Source organism: Myiozetetes cayanensis, unplaced genomic scaffold, assembly GCF_022539395.1.
Source record: "Myiozetetes cayanensis isolate MyiCay16 unplaced genomic scaffold, myiCay2020 scf5-8, whole genome shotgun sequence".
Lineage (NCBI taxonomy): Eukaryota > Metazoa > Chordata > Aves > Passeriformes > Tyrannidae > Myiozetetes > Myiozetetes cayanensis.
The window spans coordinates 43,348,068-43,360,261 of NW_026087742.1; positions in this window are offsets into that span (position 1 = coordinate 43,348,068).

Genomic DNA, 12,194 nt, shown 5'->3' on the forward strand with positions numbered 1-12,194 from the left:
TTGCTTGTCTTTTCTCCAGCCCCAGATGTGACACCTGTGTTAGTATGTAGCATCTCTATTGTGGTAATCAAAAAAGTAAATACAGAAAGATTTACAGTCTGATTTCTATTAACTTAAGAGATAAAGCTTTTTTTTATTCCTTCCCCCTCCCAAGCCCGATGAATTCTGTCTGGATCAGTGATCTTAGTGGGATTAAAGGTGAAAGTTTTAAAAAATTATAAATAAAAAAAGGCAAACTTTGAAAGAGAACAGGAGGAAGAGCAGTCTTTGGCCTTAATGTCAGCTGAGGGAACTTAAAGGCTATCATCTGAATTCTCTACCAGTGTGTCCTGTAGCCAAGGTACTTGAAGTGATATTCTTCAAAGACTTATCTATAGAATACCTACGTATGACTATTCATCCAGAGAGATGACCACTAAAGCAGTCATCTCTACTGGCCTTCAGGCAAAAAGTATTTCTTCTAATAAAATCCCACCTCATCCCCAGAGGCAATGTCCAACGTGTATTTTGGCATTTTTTTAAAAAGTGTACTCGCACTCAAGGGAGGACATTCTCATCTGCATCACTGGTGTCTTGTCAAGATATAATGTGATTTCTCCTCCAGCTTCAACTGGAGAATCCCACAAATGAAGAAAGAGGTTCAGAGCAGCAACTGAACCTCCAGAACCACAGGCGAGCAGTGAGTTAAGTTTCAGTGCACTGCCAGAACAAAGAATCCTGTGAAATTCCTTGGTGGCTCTGCAGTTTAACAAGGGGTCAGCTTTAGTGCTGCAGTTATTGAACTTTCTAAGAATCAGAGCCTAGCAAAGATGTGACAAGGATTTTCTGGGAGAAAGGCTGAATGATCTGGACTATTTGAACTCAGTAGGGAGGAAGTGAATAACAAGGGATGTCAATACAAACTGTTGAGGAAAAGAAACAAAAATCAAGGAGAAGAGCAATGGCCCCTTCACAGTGTTTTGTTACTCTGCAGAAACCCACTGGGATGGGATCTTGGAGGAGAGGAGCAGTGCTAAGTCTTCTAGGTAGGGGTGGATGTATTTTTGCATCACAGAAATAACATATAGATTCTTTAAGTTTTATTTTGTTTAAATGCGAGGAAGCGACACTTCTCCCCTGTTTGTATTTTTTAAAGCAAGTATTCCACCTTCTTCTACTCCTCCAGCATCACTCTGGGACAGATTTCTGCAGGGCAGGGAGAAACAGGTGAGCAAAAAGGGCCTCAGAGAAACCAGACCATCTGAGTTGTTTTGTGCTCTGCCTTCCCAAAGGCATAGGGAAGGAGGTTCCTGAGTTAAGGGGAAGCTGTCATCTTCTGAGATGAAAATTGCCAGGAGGAAAAAGATTTCTTGGTGTCACTGTGATCCTCACTGCCACCATGGACTAGAGGTGCACTGGTGGGGGCTGCGTTTGGTCTGGTGGAGAAGGCTGGGAGCTGAGGTGCTGTGCTGCTGGTGGAGTTGGATGTGCCTGTCCTAGGAAACACCTCAACAGCCCACTCTAGTGTTTGCTTGCTCCTGTTCCTTCTCCCAAATAGAGTAATTGCCATGTCCTGCTGGAAAAGGTCCCAGTTACTGAAGCAGTGGCAGCTCCACCCTGGTGTCACAGGGTGACCACTGTACCCTGTCTGCAAAGCTCCTGTGGTGGAAGCACAGAAAATGCAGGCACCAGGGAGAGTGCTAGGAAGCCCTGAAGGGCTTGGTTTGCTTTCTCTTCAAAAAGATTTTGAAGATGAGCATTTATAACCTGTCATTTCTAGTTCATGACAATCACTTTGCTGAACTGTTGCTAGGGGAATCAAAAGATCCAACCTTCTTGTTTCACGAAGGCAACTAACACAGCAGTGAATGTCTTTGAAATTGGCTCTGCAAATTGAGAGCAAGGCTATAGCAACTCGTGGTTTGGACTCTGTAAATAAAGTCCTGTGCTTTCTCCAGCTGTAGTTAAGAAAGGTGATAGAAAAATTGCCAGGGTCAACAGGAGGACCAGCAAGGTACCTAGCAATTGGGTCCAACTGAAGAAAATCCAGTGTTGTCATCAGGACAGTATTTCAGCTTCTGAGAAAAACCTTATTTCAGCACAACAGGGAGATCAGGCACGGAAAACTAATCTTTTCACAAATCATTTTCAGCCCACAAGCAACTGGGTTTGATCATACAGAGACCCTGAGTGAAAGGTTATTTCCTACAGACATGCTAAGCGATAAATACTATTTTGAGGGCATGTCTCAGCCAATGGCAGATGCACGTGATGCACGATCACAAAGATTGATTTCCTCAGAGGGAAACTTCTGTGGTCAGAGCAAGAAATATGTGACAGGAGGCCACATCAGAAATAGTTATGGCTCTTGACATGTTGGGCTATTTTGTCTGCCTCAAGGGTCAAAGCTTGTTGAACGTAGTCATGATTGCTTTTTTGCCTACTGCATGGTTCTGGAGATGCTCTGCTGCCCACCAGGCCACCCACACTCCCTACCTGCTCATCTTCAATTGAAACACCGGAGGTGCTGCTGTCTTGCAGCAGTGTATCTTAAACTCTCTCTTAAGAGGAAGAAGAGGCAGCAGATTTCTTTAGCTGATGTGGCATAGGTGAAAAAATAATCATGTTTATGATGTTTTTATAAGGCTGCCCTTTAGGCTCATCCTGCACTGTCTTGTGTGAATAGGAAAAAACCTGACTAAGGAATGCTGATATTGAAAAGGAACTCTTATTTTTTTTCCTGCTGACAATTTGTGACAACATTTAAAAAAAAAAAAAAAAAAAAAGGAAATTCTATGTCAGATGTTTGATGCATGAAACTCAGGAAAATACAAGTGCATCCCTTCATCAAGTAAGGAATCTCATTTTAGAGTTGTTTCCATGGTAGTTTAAGCCTGTATGTACACATCCCTGCCTGGAACTGTGCTGATCCAAAATAGTCTCTGTGAGAAGGCACCTACTCTCTTTTCAGTGGTGTGAACCCCATAGCCAACAAACCAAAGAAATACCTAAACAAATTGTTACACTACTGATTTAAGGTTTTTGCGATTTGTACGTGAAACCATTACTGAATATAAGACATAAGTGGTGTGCTCAATAGGGAAGAGAGCACAGGTTTCCTCTTCTTTATGTTAGCGCTTTGAACCCCACTTGTGCCCATTTTATATTTTCTCTGTCTGTCCTAGAGGCTTTAAATTTACATTAATAAGAATTAAATCAGGGTGTTTTTTTCTGTAAATAGGAACATTAACTCTGTTTACTGTATACTGCATAGTGTCTGCCAGGTTTGACTTCCATATGTCATGGGTTTCAAGTCCGTCTGTCATCTTCACAGAAGAAACAATACATGTCAGCAGGCAGGTAGTTTATATATAATGCTGCTCCGTAATTTGTACTAATTTGCAACATAATTTTCAGGTACTCAGTGCTCCAAGTGCTATAAAACAGTCTCACTGGCAGTGCCAGGCAAATTAGCTGCTGATGTATGAGGGAAGGCAGACCACTGTGCAACCATTGCGTGTTTCCCAGTGAGGCAAAAAAAGCATTAAATACAAATGATACATCAGAGCTTTCTACTAAAATACGTGCTCTTCCAAGAGAAGACAATTGTTTGAAATCTTTTTCTTTCTTTTTTTTTTTTTTTTTTTTTTGACAAATTTGGTGTTGCTGACGAGACCCTTTTTATGCCATTGTGTGAGGTGTCTGAGACGGTCACGTGGGCGCGTGCACAGCCAGTGCCTAACAAAGCCCTCAGCACATCACTGACACCACATACAATGAAAGCTTGATGTAACCACATTTTTTTCACGTTAACTCTGTGAAAACTCAGGAACATGGACAATGCGGGTCCCAGAGAGTTTCATGTTAGAGTGAAATGAGATACAATAATGGGATAGTACTGTTAACAAGCAAAAGAAATCAATTTCACTTAAGAATGATGGGGGAAACAGTAATCTAATTTCAACTCTTATTTTCCTGAACTTCATTTTCAGTGCTACTGGTTTCCGATCATATGGGTGTGCTATAAAAAAGCAGGGCCAATGTGAACCAAATTCAAACAAAGATATATGGTTATAAAGCAGTTGGAGGGTGGTGGGAATTTTACACTACACGTTTTTCTTTCCTATTTGACAGACAAGAGCAAAATGAGGCAAGGCAGCAGAGCACTGCAGGAGACCTGCAACCAGCCAGGGGGTGTGTGGGTACCTGGCCTGAAGGAGGATTGACTGACACAACGATGATTTCACATCTGACTCCCTCAGCATTGAAGGAGAGGTGTTGGGAGTCAGCACCAAGTCCTGCGAGAGGTGTCTGGGTTGTCTTGGGAGAGATGGGAAAGGTTGCAGCCTAACAGGAGTACTGTGCCACTTCATGGGAAAGTTACTGTGATTTTTCATGACGCTTCCTTCATGAGCAGCCAGGGGCAGAGCTCTCTTTCACTGGCAGAGACACAGGAGCACCACGTTGAGGAACCCCGCACCCCATTGCAGGAACGCCGTTATAAGAAAAATGGGCCCGTTACATGGGAGCACCACACTGAGGACCGAGCACCACGTACATGGGGGAAACGTCCACAGGAGCATGTTTGGGAGCATCACACTGTGGGCAGGATTGGACGGTGATTTCAGGGTTGGTTTGTGGCGGTTTTGGGGAAAGTTCACAGGTGAGTTGGGGTGACCTGTACACAGCATCACCACATCCTCCCTCGCACACAAAGGGATTGTAGTAGGGTTAAACTGATGATACCCTGTCCCTTCCCATGGGGAGAGAACCTCTGACAGCTGCAGGAATGGTCACACTGATTCCAACACTGGACCCTATTCACATGTTACCCTATGCACACTCTGTAGCCTAAGTGTAAGCAAGAAGGGATGGCAGCTGTTGGCCATGGGGCTGGATACAGGTGGGAGGAGAGCTGAAATGCAACAGGACCATGAAAGGTATGCAAAGACAGGGTATCATCAGCCACACAGGAAGAGTGAAAGACATCCACTGTAAGGCAGACATGAAAAATTAACTTTAGAAGATATAATGAAAAATATGTTCAACAATGAGAAAAAAAGAGTCCCAGGTGGGATAACCAGCTTCTGCAAAGTGAGCAGAGAAGATTCTGTTTAATTTTGAAAGCCTAAGTGATATCCCCCAGGAGAGATATAAAATACTTTGTATTGTCAGATGTCTCATGAGGTTTTTCTGTGCATGGGAGTTTGTATACATCATGTTTTGAGGGCTGTCAGAGATTTGGGGAAAGCCTGAGCCTAGCCTGATTTTGCCAAGCAAAAAAGATGCCACTAGAACAGACTGTGTCTTCACCACAGAAGCAAATTGAGAGAAGAGTAATATACCATGAAGTAGGGTTTTAAAATGAAGAAACTGAGGTGTTATGATTCAGATTGGTTGGGATTTTTTTCCTCAGGAAGGGGAACTGCCATTGGATGGATACTGGCCATCACTGAGCACCTGGATTTCAGCAAAGCTGGAGAAGATTCGGTTCAGAAGAGGAGTTACATTGGCTCAGCCAGAGGTGTAGCTTGGAAATGTGCAGGTGGCCATGCTTGGGGCCCAGATGTAGGGTACAAGGACAGAGGGACATTTGCTGCCTCACCACCATGCCACACCCTGCACTCGACCAGCAGCTTTCATTTGGACCTGCTACTCCCCAAGGCTATTCTAAACCTGCAAAATAAGAAAAAGTCTAGACCAAATCCCCAGCCCTGAGGCACCAGGAACACACTGCTCACAGTGCCTCAAGCCAGCCCTGTCTCAAGCAGGTTTGCCATAGAGAGATGAGTGGCAGAGCCCATAACAAAGCAGTGTGGACATGATGAAAAATGATAATTGATTGCAAGTAGCCGAGAAACAGAAATGTCCAGGCTAAACCGCAGGTTGGGATCTCTTTTGAGCTTGGGTTTCCTCACCATATTTCTACTGGTAAACTCTTGGTGTAAAACAAAACAAACAGACTGCAGCACCAGGGTGGGGAGTGCTGGAGCCCTGTGGGCTGGAGACAAAACCCTCATTCAGTCACCCCCAGTGGGGAGATCTGTCTGCCCTCCAGCACCAGCAGCAGCCTCCCTGCCCCTCTGCTGGCCCCAAGAGTCCATGTAACAAACCTGCCAGCAGTTCAGCTATTTTGCTCAGCTTCAGACAGCACCTAACTGCCTTTTCACATTGTTTTGATGTACACAACTCCTAAAAGAAATATAGCAAAAAGAGCTAAAACAAGAAAGATCTGGTTTAGTTGTTCATGTCACTCAGATAGAGTCATGAAAACTATTTTCATGATGTTATCAGCCTGCCATGTGTAACAAAATTAATTGGCTCACGAAGGTACACTTTTGCTTTATTATATCTTGATTTCTTTCCTAAGCTATACATCAAAACTCCATTACCTATTATAAACCTAGACAAAAAGATCTTTTAACTATCCTCATCATACGTTACCAATGTGCCAAGAAAGAAAATAAACACCACTAAACAGTGATGATAGTGCATGAAGTATGAAACTGATACCGTAGTAAATCAGGTTGTCTTGAGTGGTGCTCTATATTTCTGTGAAAGAAAGTTCTTGCTCACTGGTTTAACTGCTCACTTTATTTTAAACACATCAGGACATTTTTTTTTGGAAGATGGAGATTTCTATCAAGCGGCATTGGCCAAACTCCAGATTTCTTCTATTCATCGAGAGCTATAACAGTACTGAACACATAGCTGTGAGTGTGAAAGCAATGTTCACCCCTGCATTTTTGTTTCTGTTCAGTCCTCTTGTCCTTTTAGACAGCATAATAGAAGTGCTGCAGTAAGCAGGGTCAAGTAGGATATGCCAGTGAGAAATGTTAAAATGAGACTATAGGCTGCGATTATGGGCTCTAATGTGTGATGAATCCTTTTTAATCACATGATATGAACTAATGTCACCATTTATTATAAAACAACAAAGTGCTCAGCTACTGGAGGAATAGAATAGATGACAACTGCATTTTTAAATGTTTTGTTTAAGCAAGTGCAGTGTGATCTTTTCAGATAACTAGGAAAAACCAAAGTTAAAATAAGTGCAAGTATTTCCAGATGCTTTTGGTTAGAACAAGTGTCTTTTCTAGACATGAGGATTTATCCCCTGAAAAAAAAAATTCATCCCCTGTGCAGTCAGCATCCACCTGCATCTCTGAACTTAAGTGAAAACTAAACTAGGTTATTATGCTAAAAAAAATTGCAAAATTTGAAACAGTGAATTCAAGATGTGTTATTTAAAAGGTATATCTAAAAATTTACATTGCAATTCTGTTAAAAAATTATTTGTAATGGGTATTTAAATATAATTTTCTTAAGTTACAGAATTTGTTTCATGCCAAAATGTCAGAGAAGTTTGAAAACTCTGTCAATTTTGACACATTTTATACTGTCCATCCAGTTTTCTATTTACATATCACAAAATATTTCAAGTGTTCAAAACAGTCGAAGAGTAGTATACCTGAAGGGAGTGTGGTGAGACATTCCAGTGCCTTATAATCACTCAGAAATCATGGTTACAACACTGTCACCAATGTGGGGACCAGTTTGCCCAGCCACTCCAGATCCTTTGCTCTGGATCCTAGAAGTGACTTCTTAAATGTATTCGGTTGTATACAATTAATTCAATCAATCTCTTCTCTAGTTTAATTCATGGGACTAGGAAGGGTCAGTAACTCCTGGCAGGGGGTAGTGAGAATATCAGTGGGAAGCACTCGCTTTACTCAAGTACACAGCAGCCAGGTTAACTTGTTTGATAATAAAATTAAATCCAGTCTCTCTGGATGGCCTTTCAAACTGCTTAGAAGTCCTGGTTGGAAGCACACTGGCTTCCAACCTTTCTTTGATGAAAGGACCCATTGCTGACTCATATTGAACTTGGTGTCCACCAGGATTCTCAGGTCATCTTGCGCAAAGCTACTTTCCAGCTGACTGGTCCCCAGCATATGTTGGTAGCTGGGGTTTTTGCTCCCCAGGTGCAGGACTTTGCACTTCTCATTGTTAAACTTCATGAGGTTCCTGTTGGCCAGTTTCTCCAGCCTGTCAAGGTTCCTCTGGATGGCAGCATGACCCTCAAAAACCTTACTGAAGTCTAGGTAGGCAATATCAACTGCTCTGTGCCCAGTCTAACATCTCATCACAGGAGTTTGTCAAGTGATCAAACATGACTTCCCCTTGAAGCTATGATCTTTTTGTTGCAGCAGACAAGGTGGGCTGACATCCTCAGAAAAAGTCCTCTTTTTTCTTACGTGCTTCTGCTGACACAATTCCAGGCCTGTTGAACAGCTATAAATAAACCAAGTTAAACCAGTGTATAACAGGGCATTCTGCAGCACTGACTTCCTTGTCAAGTGAAGCATAATACTGACCATGTAATTATGAGTAATGCAGCTGCATCTCAGCATCCCATCACGTCCAAGCTTTACAAATGCACAATGAAAGAATTATAAAGTTGAGATTTTTCTAATCTGAGGAATCAGGGAGGAAAAAGCATTAATTCTCCACATTTCCAAACAATGGGCAGTGAAAGAGAGTGAATGACTCAGCTCAGGTTGGACAGGGAATCTGCATCAAAGTTGGAGCCTAAACCTGTGCTTGATCTTTCTCTAGTTCCACAACCATAAAATCACTCCTATGCTCATTATATATGGAAAACTTCTCCTAAATCCTTGATGTCTTTGATGCTGACTATAATCAAATACTTTGAAGTATATATTTACAAGGTTTGCTACTAATTAATATTCACATGTGTGACAAAATTCACAGAGGAAATAATCGCATCAGGTTAGCATGTGAAATCTCTGAAATCCAAGGCAAATACTGTCTTCCCTGGAGACAGGAAAGTGCTGATGTCCGTGGTGAAACAGGAGTTACTGGATAAGATGAACATGGACCTGGCTGCACAGCAGGAAATCTGTAGCCCTGCAGCCAGAAAATATGACTCATGTATCAGCTATATATCACTTGCCTTTTTCATACAGGCTTTTTTTTTTTATGTGATCCCCTTTCTACCATTATTTTATGAATACCTGGCAAGAGCATGGTGCAACATTCTGCACTTGAGGGACAAGACTGCAAAAAACATAGATGGAATGAGGAATGCAGCTGCTAATTGCTATGCCCATAGTACTTTCTCTACTTCTGTCTCCCTTATAGTGATGACAGCAACAGGAGTTCAAAATGTGGCCCTTGGGTCAGAAACATTCTCACACAACTCTGCTAGAAGGAAAGGGAAATTAAGGTCAACCAAAAAGGAATACTGCTGTGTGTTACCAGAAATCACGTCCGCAGTTTCCCATATCCTGGAGTTGCATGACTTCTGCTGAACTAAAGACAATACTGCTAGAACATTGCGATACAGTACCCCATCTAAATGGTCATGTTTAAAAACATAAAATCGGAAAGGACTAAAGGAGCTAAAGGGAAGATCAGTCAAGGACAAAAAAAGTCCTAAACAACTCAAAGTTGCAACAACAGTTTTTAATTCTTTGGGTAATTAGCATGCAACATTGTCTTCCTGCAGAGGTCCCGGGAGAACTAATGTTCGAGGCAAGGTGTTGCCCTCTGAAGCTGGAGGAAGAGAAATGTCAGAGGACACCTGGCAATTTATTCTTGTTACCTCCTCAAGAGCAAGGATTATGTTGTTTATGTGAGTAGAAGTTTACAAACTCCACGAGAAACTAGAAAGGCTTGGCTTGATCATTCAGCATTGGCACCTTCTTGCATCAGCACACGCTTGCCAGATGAAAACATGTTATTGCTCTGTAGGTCCCCTCACAAGTATGTCCTTACAGTGACCGTGGCCTTCATATCCAGCTGGTTTGCTCTTGGTCATCTCTGTTCTGCTGATGTTGGGTGGGGACATTATGTGATATCAGTGTCTTTTGAATCTCTGACCTTTGCAAAACAATTAATAAAAGTGGCGTGAACAGCTTAAATGGCAGGAAGGATGCCTGTGAAACCTCATAACTGAGGCAAAGCGCTCAAGCAAACAAACATGTAAGAGAAAGGAATTATTTGTTAGATAAATATAACCTTAAAAAAGGATTGCTAAGAAAAATGTTTTATTTCTCCTAATGGACACTGAGGTCCCTTACCTTGTGCAGGAACCGAGTGGGTTTCCTGTCATGGCCCACCAGCCCTTGGGTACCTCTGATACCTCTGCTGTGGTTTAGGAAAGCACTTACCAGAGGAAAAGACAGGAGAAATAGAGAGTTTGTCATGCACTGGGAAATCAGAGGAGTAAATCATTATCTGGAAATCCCACTGTCTCCCCATTGGCTACTGCATGAACCTTCTTTAATGGGATGGACCAGCTATGTGACACTTATTCTGAGACGTATTCTACCCTTCAAACAGATGTGGGAATAAAAGATGTGACCTGATAATTAGCCTTCTGTATGTTTGAGCTCTGAGACAGGTTTGTAGCTGGACCTTTCGAAAGCTACTTGCAATTCCCCAGTCCAGGCATCCTCTGCATTTGATGACCTGTTCTGGGCTTTATTGTGAACTGTTCTTGGACTTCTGAGTAAGCCCTTCAGAAGTCATAGTGGGGGTTTAACAGCTCTGCAGGGAGGGAGGAGTAAAACACACAGATTTTCTAGGAAAGGGACTATTGTTGTTCCTTGCCATTTTCTGAGAAAAGTAGGAGCCTAGGCAGCCCATGTGGAACTATAGGCATACTTAAATATCAGGTAGATTCATGACTATTTTTCCGAGGTGCGAAAAGATGAACAACACAAACTTCCGGTTTTGTACAAAGAAAAGCCAGGTAGGACAAAAACCAGACAGAATTAGTTACAAAAGCTTGTTTAGGTCTTCAGCAAGTAGGTCCTTCTGAAATTCAGAATAATTATTTATTTTCTTGGCCATATGAATACATATAAAGCATCAGAAGATATAAATACATATAAATATATAATACATATAAAACATCTGAGAGGATGGATCAGTAAGACTGCAAAAACTACAGAACCTATTAAATAGAAAAAACCAAAACACTGTTCATGGCAGGGCTGAAGGCTGAAGGCTTAGTTGCCTCCTTACTGACCACACTAAGTCATCTTTTTCTGAATGTGGGTTGTTGAAGTGACTTTAACACACCTCCATCCAGGCTGGTGCAGGATGGAGACACCCTACAGAAGCTGTATGTGACCTCATGTGCTTCTTTAAGCAAAAAGGAATTTAGGGCCTTGTTTGGGGGTTGACATTGTAGAGTGCATTAAAAAACCCAACAAATAAAAGCAACTGAGAAATTGAAAGATATCAACAGTTTAGAAAAAGGACATGAGGTTTATTTTCTCAGAAAACCTAAGGGATTGTAGTTTTCTTTTTTTTGTCACTTGTTGTGTCTAAGCCAGCAAACTTGTTCCATCTTAAAGTATCTTCCTGGCAGCAAATATCCTGTCTATAGTCTATGAACAAAAAGATGGTGGCGTTGATGTTTAAGTAAATCAGAGGAAAGTGCCAAGACCGCCTGAGCTAAGAACCCTAATGATGTTGTCTGCTTTGCCTCTACCAGTTTTAGACATTTCTTTTTCAACCTGCATGAGGCCAATCTAGTAAACACAATAGTGTTAAATGAAATTTAGGTATGTGAATGATAAAATTATAATATGATAAAATTGTAACATTATAAAATGCTACAGCATACTACATTTTATCTCACTTGAATAATTTTTCATTTTCTCTAATGTAAACCTAAAATTAGCAGCTTCTTTTCTGGGCAGGAACCACAACATAAACTCAAAACCTCATGTGCTGGCATCCAACTTGTCATTGGTTCTGTCTTTATATCTCTCATCATTGCATCTCTCAGTGTCTTTGAATCTCTCAAACTTTGCATCATCCATCCTTGTATCTCTCAGCATCTCTTTATATTCTAGTTTAACATCAGCCTGTAGCTGCAGCACACCAGTCAGATCTGTGCAGCATCTACTACTAGTTTGTTCTGGGAGAAATCATCTTAAATGCCCTCTATGTGGCACAGAATCAAAGGAAACATGATATTTTACCACCTGCATCCAATGCCAAAATAATTTCCTAATAAGATGCTAAAAACATTTTATTCCCTCTTTGTGTTAACCATTTCACCTCAAGTGTTCTGTCAAAGCTGAAAGTTGCTGTCTCTGTGGGGGAAAGCAATTTGGTGATGCCAAAGTCCTCCTCTTCCATCCACACTAGTGCAGAGTACTTCCAGCTGGGAT